The following is a 10657-nucleotide window of genomic DNA, read 5'->3' on the forward strand; positions in this document are numbered from 1 at the left end:
AAAAAAAAAAACTTCATTTACAGATTTTTTTCATTAACATACAAATGTCTTAAAAAAAAATAAAAAGAAGAAAGAAAACCTTCCTGATAGAATTAGATGAGATAATTCAAGAAGAGAGGGGTTCAGGAGAAAATGGAAGGAGCTAATAATTCAACAAGGCCCAGGGATTCTGAGTCAATGATGATAGAACTGCTCCAAAGTCAAAGAAGGAAGGAAGAGGCTGCCAGTCTGAGTCACTCCATTATGTTGTGGGGATCTCTGAGGGCTGTTTGTGCAATAGTTTTCATCCTCTATGTTCTGCTGGAAAAGCAAAAGCATGTGGGAAATAATGGGGTTTACTTTCATTGTAGTGGCCACTGATGGGTCAAGGAGAAACCTAGTTCAATGGCAGCAATGGAAACTAAGTTTGTCCATTTCTACTTTTCTAGATTATCTCAGATGGCAGAGCCTCTCTGAACCTTCCCAGACAGTTATTTTCTCTCTTCCCTCTGAAGCTCCAAGAGGACATTATTTACATGCCTACTATCACAGTACCCATTACAATGGAATGTCCCCTGCTTGTGTATATGTCAGCCTCTCATTGGCTTCTTTTCCCAAGCTGCTTCTCCTGACTTTCCTCATGCCATTGATGCCTTTGATTTTAGCCCCTTGGATGCTTGACTCCTTGCTTTCCCATGCCTCTCAATTCCTCCACATAGAATATGGTCAGTAGGACATTTTAATCAGGAAATATAAGGGGTCTGTCTGGCTTACTTTTCCTGATGCACTTGAAGAATTGAATGTAACTATACCACCCCCCTCCCCCACCCCCGTTACTATCTTGGAGATTTTGAATACTGAGCTCTCTTCTACTCCCTTGAGAAAAGAGTAACCAGTTTTTTTGGTTATTAATGACTGCATTCTGAGTTTTGTTGGCCTTTAAGATCTTTCAAAAAAGAACTGGATAATAAGATTGAAAAAAGAAGAGAATAAACTTGATAGAGCAGTTCTGAAGAAAACAAAACTTAACAGGAATTTTCCTAAGGTTAAAAAGATGTCAGAGAATGGGGAAGGGGAGAAACACTCACTGGGCATGATTATGGGGCAGTGCTGGGATCCCGAGGGTTTCTTCTAAGGAAGCTGATTACAAAGGAACAGGAAAATCAAGTGTGGGATCTAACAAAAGAACCCTCTGAGGGACATTATGCAGGTTTCCCAAGAGCCATTGGACTGTCATTACTAGAAGACCCTTTCATCTACACCCAAGCTCCCTCCAGTAGAGTGGACTTCATCTCATTAGTATTTAGGATTGACTAAACCCTTAGCACCCGTAGGCTGCTAAACTTGGACCTTGCCTGCTGCCTGCCAGAAAGAGGGACAGTCATCTATGTCATAAGGCTTTGCCTTCAGAATGGCCCTGCCTCCTGGCATTCATATCTGTGTGTAGTTACACACACACACACACACACACACACACACACACACACACACTGTATCAAAGTTGATTTGTTTGACCATAGAATACAACAGACATTATGGTGTATGACTTGTGAGATTAGAGTGTAAAACATTAGCTTTCTGTCGTGTTTTTCTGCCTCTCTGTATGTCTCTCCCTCATATTACTCACTCAGGGGGAAAACCAGCTGTCATATCATGAGGAACCTCAGGCAGTCAGCGGAGTGATCCATGTAGCAAGTAACTAAGGTCTCAGGCCAATATCCATGAAGAACTGAGACCTTCTGCCAATAGCCCCCTGAACAATCTTGGAAGCAGATCTTCTCCCAGCCAAGTTTGAGATGACGGCAGGCCTGGAGTTTGACTTCAACTTCATAAGAGACTCTGAGACAGGCCCTCTCAGCTAATTAATTTACTCCCAGGACCTGATCCTCAGAAACTATATAATAATAAATAGATTTTGTTTAAAGCTGTTTAGGGTACTTTGTTATACATTGCAATAACTAACACGCCATGTACTTTATCCTATGTGGACAACCTCAATTTTTACTTCTAGAATATTCAAACACTCGAGAAGCAAGAAATAGTTTGCTAGATTCACTCTTGATCTCAGGGCTGAGGGAACAGAACAAATTTCAAAGGTTGTACCCGTCTCATAAGACCTCTCATCTCCATCATTTTTATCAAGTCACACTCACTGCCCACTGCCACATGGACTTAGCCACAACCTCTTCTCTGGCCCCCAAGCCTCCTCTCATCTCTCTTTCTTCTCATATGTCTGCCACACTTGCTGTCAGATCTCTGAACCACAGTCCAATCATGGCACTTCCTTCTTTACAATCTTTCACTAATTCTCCATAATTTTATAGAATAATGTTTAAATACAATTAGATTGCTACACTCTCCCATTCCCAAGGTAACCTCCATATACCTTTCCAGCTGTATTTCTCATATTTCTCCTAGAGAAGAAGAGGAAAAAAGAGAGAAGAGATATGGTGTTTTTGTTTTTGTTTCTGTTTTTTGTTGTTGTTCAGCTGTAAGTCCAACCTTAAAGAGGTTGGTAGATTCCCCACTCCTATGTTATCCCAGAGGTAAGGGGGTGGCTCAGGCCCTGATTTCAGCAGGTGTCAGTGTCCTTGTGCATCAGTTCTGGCATGAGAAGAAAGAAGTATTGACAGAGAAGAGGGAGGACAACCACAGGTGTCTTCCAGCAGTAGAACATACAAGTTTCTCTCAGGACCCCACCAGAAACCCAGGCTGGCAACTGCCATGCAGTATGTCAATCGCATAGGCTAGATCAGCCTGGCACTCAGGGCAGATATCTAGTAAGCATAGCAAGGTCCAAGTTTAGCAGCCTACAGGTGCTGGGATTTAAGCAAACACAAGCAGCCAGACTAAATGCTGAGCCCACCTGCTATGTACCTGGTGAGCACTGGCCTGGACACTCAGGTAGGCTGGCCTGAACCTGCAAGGAGAAGCCCTCAAGCACAGCACTTCTGGAACAGAAGCTGGACCTCACTTAGCATTTCTCTGGAGGCAGGTTAGCTCCAGTTGGAAATAGCATTCATCTCTGAGCCATGAGTTTGTACTTTCAAAGGGTTAGAAACAGAGTTATAGAAGTGATGCATTCTAGTTCACTGGCAAAGGAGGATGCTCTCACCAGTGAGTGGGGATGTACTCAGTCACCACTGAAGCCTGAGGAAGCAAGGACTGCAGGCTCTGTTTTTCTGTTCTCTTTCTTTTCTTTTTTCTCTCTTGTTTTCCGTCTGTTGTGGTTGTTGTTACTGTTGTTTCTTTTCTTTTTCACTCTTCTCTCCTCTTTCCCTTCTTTCATTTCTATCTCTCCCTTTTCCCGCCTTTCTCTTCACACCAAACTTCCCTCTTCTCCTTTTCTACACACCCTCCTTGGAGGTTTCCTATCACTCTTTCATCTCTCCTCCCTCTACTCTCTTCCACTCCACCAATCTCTCTGCCTCTCGTGCTACCATAGGTCATAGGGCTCTGCCCTGAAGTTTGTAAACTAATGAAATACTGGAGAGAAGGTTTAAATGCTGTTGACTAACACAGATGCCCCTCCACATTCTTGCCAGTCTCTCCAAACTCATCTCTCAATATTCACCTGCCCCTCTCTCAGGTGGCTTTTCCTGATGAGGTCAACCTCCATTCAGGCTTCTCTGTACCCTCTTTGGAACCCAACAAGGCTGCTGTCTTATGGTCCATTTACTAAAAGGTATGGTTGATCTATCATCAGTCAAATTATGCAAACGATAGTGTAAGACAGTGATACGAGACTTCTATAAAGCAAGTCCTGGCTTCAAATGCTGGCTGTGCCTTACTGGCAATCTGGGTAATTTTAGGCATATTACTCACCTTTTCTCACCCTTAGTTTCCTAATCTGTAGAAAGGATATTACAAAATAAGCAGGGATCCTGGTGGGACCAGTGAGATAATGTAGTAAGGCACCTACCATGATGCTTGGAACATTGTAAATACTCCAAAATGACCAGTCTCTTCAGCCTTCACCATATTCTCTCCTTCATCCTCTCTCTCTCCAAACAAATTGAAAACACCGTGAGGGCAGGTGACTTGAATTCCAATATCTGTCTTATCCTGGGCCTGTTATAATGTTCCATATTTGCAAGTGTCAAGGAAGGTTAAGACTGGTGACAATTAGAGCTGTAGTACTGGCTACTCGTTACAAGGAGAAGGGGCTATGGAGAAATAGGAGTCTCACAGATTCACTACTGGGAAAACAGCTCAGGGTTTACTTTTGGCAAATGTCTCTCCACATGACAGGCCAAACCCAACCAGGCTTGCTCACCTATGAGCTCATCTTCTATCTTATATTAGGAACTCCACATATTTCAGAAACTCTACTCTAAGAAGGCCTCCATACCATAATGTTACCCTTAGAGGGATTCACTCTAAGGTGGTTTATGTGCCTATTTAAGTCACCAGCTCACAAGTGCCTCTTACTCAGGTTCTAACTAACATTGCAAAATCTAATATTAAGTAGCTTAGTATTATTACATGCTTGTGTTGTTACTTCCTAGCAACTGAAAACTAACCAGAGGAAGTTTAGCTGCACTCACACTCTTAAATTAGACAAATGTTCAGATAAAAGCATTTGGTAAATACCATTTATGACCAAAAGAGAATAATTGGGTAATATGAGACTGTATGGAGAAAGAAAGGTGACAATAGACAGGATCCCTCCCAACACCCTTAGCAGCTAACTTCCCAGGGGAAGTAACTCAGTGCTTATCCCCTTATGTAACCATGTGCTTCTCCCCTTATGTACCCATGTGCCCAGTATGCATGCCCAGGGTTTCATTATCTGGCAATGTGCCACTATTGTTCAACCAGTATATAAAAGGCACTGCCACCTTACAAGGCTGGCTATGCCCTTGCTGGAATAAAAAGCTATGTCGCAGTTTCCTACGGCCACCTGCATCTTCTTCCAACTGCCCAAGCCTCATATCCCTTACCTCAGTACCTCAGATCTGCAGGAGCACACTTGACATACTCAGCAGGACTCCCAGGTAAGGGAGCCGTCTGCCCTGCTGGAGGACGGGAGGGACATGTGGCCCCCACAGAGCATATGGTATCCCATAGTGGCAGTACTGATGACTTGGACTCTACCTGAGCCCTGGGAGGCAGTTGATGGGTCCCCGATAAGTATTGAGAAGGTACTCCACTCCCTGGAGGAACAGTTGCGAGAAAAAGCATGGGCTGTGACCAGCCAAGTGGGCTGGGTGCTTTTAATGGCTTTGAAGCAGAACATGGAAGAAGCTCTAGAAGAGGCCATGCAGGTACAGAAGCTTCGACAAAAGACAGATGCCTTGGATGCCCGAGTGCAACAACTGGAAACTGAGCTCCAAAGAAGCTCGCTCTCGGAGTCACCCTCAGACGTAGGGAAAGATGTCCCAGAAGAAGTCCATCTGCAAGTATGGCCCATAATATACCAAAAGGTAAGGCATGAATGACCCTTGGGTCCAGGTAGAATGCAAGCTGATGGCCTCACGGTGACAGAATTTACCACATATACCCCATATACACCCACGAATTACAGGATTTGGGGAAACAATGTCGGCAGCAAGCTGGTGAACTGTTGCCAGCCTGGTTGCTGTGCCTCTGAGACAAGGGAGCCAACAGCATCACATGCTCCCCTGAGGAGATGGAAAAATTGTCATCCTTAACTGTATAGCCTTCATTATGGCAGTGTCTATAGAACAGTTGCCGCTTCGCTCAAGGTCAGGGGAACCACATCCTCATGGTGTGTCCCCTCTACATCTCTCAGTGTAGCCATTGCTATAGTCACTTTATGTATAGTCTTCCCACAGTTGGGCAGTGTTCAAAGGCCTAACATTGTGGTTGAATACATGGAAATGGCAAAAGTGGGCTAGTGGGCCATAGGCTCTTAGGGGTACAAGCCATGTGGCAAGACCAAAGGGAGATAGGACAAGTAAAGGATGTAACTGTTTATCATGTTATGCTCATCTCCCCTTGGTAACTCCAGGAAATGAGGAGGTGGATGCTCTCTCACATGTGCAATGGCTAGAAAAGACTCCTGCCACTGATATGATTGCAGCACGCAGCTGCCAAAACATGTGGACAGTGAAGCAACAATGGAACCTTCCCTTGAAGAAATCACAGATGCCCGTGCCAAATGTCCGGTGTGCAGCTGGGATACGCCGCATCCTCGCCACACGAAACAGGAGCATGCGTAAGTAACAAGGGGAGAGGTCACATTGACCATGTGGCAGATAGATTACATAGGACCTCTTCCAAAAGCTCGAGGGGCATCTTATACTCTTACGGCAGTGGACACAGCCACCGGGTTATTGTTTGCATGGCCCTGTGCAGCTGCAGACCAAAAATATACTGTCCAAGCTCTGAAATGCTTATGTGCCTTTTATGATAGCCTGTTAGTGATGGAAAGTGACCAAGGGACTCATTTTACAGAATGTGCGGTCTAAACGTGATCCAAGCAAATGGACATTCAATGGAAATGTATAATGCCCAAGCAGCGAGCATGATTGAATGGTACAATGGGCTGTTGGAATAGCACCTATGAGTAGCTGTCAATCCCCCCAGACTATGAGGTTGGGTATCTCACCTATGGGATGTGTTGTGGGGCCTGAATGAGCAACCTTGAGCTGGAGGTCCTACCTCAGTAGAGTTGCTATTATGTAGTGCTACAGCCCCAATACCATTGAAACTCTGTTGAAACCTGGTCATGGACTAAATGATAACATACTCTTACCTGCCCCTACTTGTCTGAAAATAGGAGAAACAGTGCAATGGACTTGGCCATGGAAAATAAAGGCCCCACATTGCCTGTGGATAGGCCTAGTAGCCCCATGGGGCAGGGGGCTAGAGGTGAACTTACAGGTCATTCCTTGGGTGACAGCTGATTGACCACCACAGATAACTGTGAGCTATTCTGTAGGAGAGGCAGATGAATAAGAAAGAACCATTCTAAGGAAAGCCTTTGTTTTGTCGCTGTGGCCTATCATGAGTTCTCTCATATTATGTCATGTTGACATGGTGATATGGTACCGATGGCCAGGCTGCCCCACTTCAGTGGCAACAATCTTATCACAAGATAAGACACTAGCATGCATCTTGCCTGATGGAAAAGATTTACCTGTGTTGGTAACGTTGTCCTCCCTTCCTTTCCTACCCTACGTCAATACCGTGGTTGAGTGGGCACACACCTATGTCACGATCGCAAATGTCTCACACTGTTAGGTCTGCACAGAGTTTCCTGTCAGTGCCTCTGCAGGACTGCCATGGCATTTACATGCAGCTGATGTCACAGTATGGGATCAGCTGATCCACTGGGAACCCCAGTTACCCGACTAGACCATCATCCATACTTGAGTGGACACACAAAGAACTCAGCATGGACTGGACAAATCCTTGCTGAGTACATGATAGATGGTCGTGGCTGACTAATGAAGGGGTAGAGGTGACTAGGGATGGTCCTCACTCTATTGAAAGACTGTTAGGGTGGGTGCCACGTCCCCTATGCCAAAACACAACTACTACCTCATCTACCACACATTGGTGGACAAGACAAAAGTATGCCGGCATCCATCCAACTATGGTTTTGCCCCTAGGAAGCCTATAGATATGTGGGGCCCACAAATGGCCCCACATTCCCTTGAATTGGACAGGCCGCTGTACTTGAGGTCACCCGTATTGTGAATAATATGCATCCCAGTTTGTGGGGCATTGTTCCCACAATGCCCCACAAACTGGGATGCATATTATTCACAATACTTCCCACTGTGTGGCAAGTGTTCCCACAATGCCCCACAAACTGGGATGCATATTATTCACAACATGTCTGTACTAAACGGACCCCATGGTGGTATTACCCCTTAGCCATCTTCCTGCCTGCAGCAGGTGATATGGTAGTTAAAACTCAAGTGACATCTTTGGCAGAACATATTGCTCAAGCCTTGAATTATACTCATAAAGCTCTTAGTTTGGTAACTGATGAAGTAGATCAAATTAGGAAAGTAGTATTGCAAAATCGTATGGCTTTGGACACCTTAACTGCTACCCAAGGAGTCACTTGTGCTGTTCTCCACACTAAATATTGTGTTTGTATCCCGGACCACCAGCACTACATCTCACAAGTCTTGGCAGGTGTCTCCCAAGAAATAAAGGAAGTCCAGCAGCTCAGTGGGGATCCTCTGCAGAAGTGATGGGAAAGGCTGACGTTCACCTAGCACTGGGTCTTAGCTCTCCTAGGAGGTGAAGCCTATCTCCTAGTGGCATGTTATTATTTATTCCCTGTATTGTTGTGGCCTGTGGATACAGAGCTTTGCTCTCCTACAGCAACCACTTGCAAAGCCTCCATAGGTATATGGAAGGAACCCTGAAAGAAAGATGGCTACAGTCAAGCTCCATCCCAACACCCTTAGCAACTAATTTCCTAGTGGAAGTTATGCATGCATGGGCTTCCATTATCTGGCACTGTGCCATTATTGTTTAACCTGTGTATAAAATGTGCTACCGCCATGCACTGTTGGATGCATCGTTGCTGGAATAAAGAGCTATGTCACAGTTGCCTATGGCTCTCAACATTTTCTTCCAACTGCCCAAGCCTCATGCCCCTTACCTCAGAACCTCAAATCTGCAGCAACACAGGGACCTAGTGGCTAAAGAGTCCAAATGTTTCCCTTAATTCTACCAAGTTTAGTAGGCTAAAGACACCTTTGTTTGGGCCCCAAAGATGATACCTGTTACTTTTTCTGGGAAAGAAGAGATTAGGGGATTCAATGTTATATCAAGAGCCCTGATTTTTACTTGTCTCTGCCATAATTTTCTGTAGTGAGCAGCATACAGAGCTCTAAATTATTAGAAAAAGGGTAAAGTAAAGAATTGAAGAGAAAGACTGAATTAGTTCTCTTATAGGAAAAGACAGACCTTAGAACACAAGACTATGGTTTGGGGCATTTATTCTTCTGGTCAGAACCACCTGACCAGATTTTTCAGCAGTAAAGCTACAAGACCTCTGTGCCTCACAGCCCCTCTTGCTAACAAGTACCCTTCCCATTGCTCCACCAAGCGTAATCAGGGACTCTCTAATCTTGACAGTCACTTTACCATTTTCAGTTGCATGATCCTCATTATTCCCTAAATAACTAGGATTAAGAAGTTTATAGTCTGCTTCTGGAAAGGACAGTGAATCAAAAAGGAAGCTCCCCAATTCCCCATCAGAGTGATAAAATGCAGGTAAGTTGGCAACTGGCCTTTTAAATGTCTAACAGAACTCGCTTGTTTCAGAGCACAGAAAAAAAATATATTTTTGCCTGAGTTTTCCCCTTGTCCTTTCACTTCAGAAACTGCTTTATTTCTTTATTCTTTTTTTTTCCTTTTTTTTTTTTCATGCGAGGGACAGAGTTATTAACAACCTTCAGGCTCTCCCAGGAGCAGTTAATTAATCTGATTTGGGGTATTTCCCTTCAGTTAGAAATGGTGAGCTGTGAGCCAGCTCCAAGCTCTTGAAACTAAAGCCCATGTCATTCACTTCTCATGCAAAGCTCCAAGGTTCCCTGGTGGAACTGGAGATTTAAATTGGCCTTGTTCTTTTACCCAGGCAATTAATAATGCATTTGGCAAAAAACACAACTTGTTTGCTAGGCTCCAGAGACAGCTGCCAACGTTTCTTAATTGAGTTCAACCTGCTAGGTTAAGGTGCTTTTTTAGGAATCTGCTGGGTGGCAATTGAGGGGGCCTTGCCAAAGATCTGCTCTCTCTGGGAAGGAAATTCTGGCTGATGATTTGTGTAATCAGACTAAACCCCCTGGGATGTGCACAGCACCGTGTAACTTACAAAATGTTCCTCAGCAGTTATCTCAGTTTAATAATTACTGCTCAATATCTCCCATTTACATTTCCCAAAAAATGGACAGTTGGATATGCTCCACCATAACTTATTCTCAGATGGGATCTGATTTGACATAGAATTTCTAAAACCAATTTATAAATTCCAATCCTCTATAAGGTACAGTTAGATTTCCTCTGGGTCTATCTATCCTCTTAATGTCTCAAAATTCACAATACTTCTTTCCACAGAACATCCACAAAAAATGACTCATCTCCAGAAACAAGTTTTAGGCATATTATGATTCCCATTTAAAGTCCTCCAAGCACTCTATTGTTCAAAGAGTTTCAAATCTTTAGCCAGATCTTCTATGTTGATGCACGTATATCTAAATGATTCATTTAAACCACTACGTAGTAGCATTATATGGATTGTGTAAAGCACAATATATCTATCCATTCTCTTCCTAAAGAATGGTTCATTGTTGTTCCTGCTAGTTAGGCTGCTACAAACACTGTTTAAATAAAGATGCTTGTATATTCTCACCAGAGGTTCTACAGGTTAGAAGCGAAGTTGCTGGCTCATAGGACAAACTGTTCTCTAAATTGCTTGTATTAATTTGAACTGCCACCAGCAATGTTTGAGTTCATTTTCTATGTGTTTTCATCATACTTGTTAGCAGTTAATAACTTTTAACAATTCAATTAGTAAAAAAAAATCTTATTTTTGTTTTAATTTACTTTTTTTTTGATTACTAGAGAGAATGAATTTTTCTAATTTTTCTTTTTCTTTTTTTAGGGAGCATTTGGATTTCTTCCTCTGTGAATTGTCTTTTCACATATTTGCCCATTGTTCTTCCTTGGGGTTGGATTTTTTTTT

The sequence above is a fragment of the Pteropus vampyrus genome, unplaced genomic scaffold (genome assembly GCF_000151845.1).
Source record: "Pteropus vampyrus isolate Shadow unplaced genomic scaffold, Pvam_2.0 Scaffold20, whole genome shotgun sequence".
Lineage (NCBI taxonomy): Eukaryota > Metazoa > Chordata > Mammalia > Chiroptera > Pteropodidae > Pteropus > Pteropus vampyrus.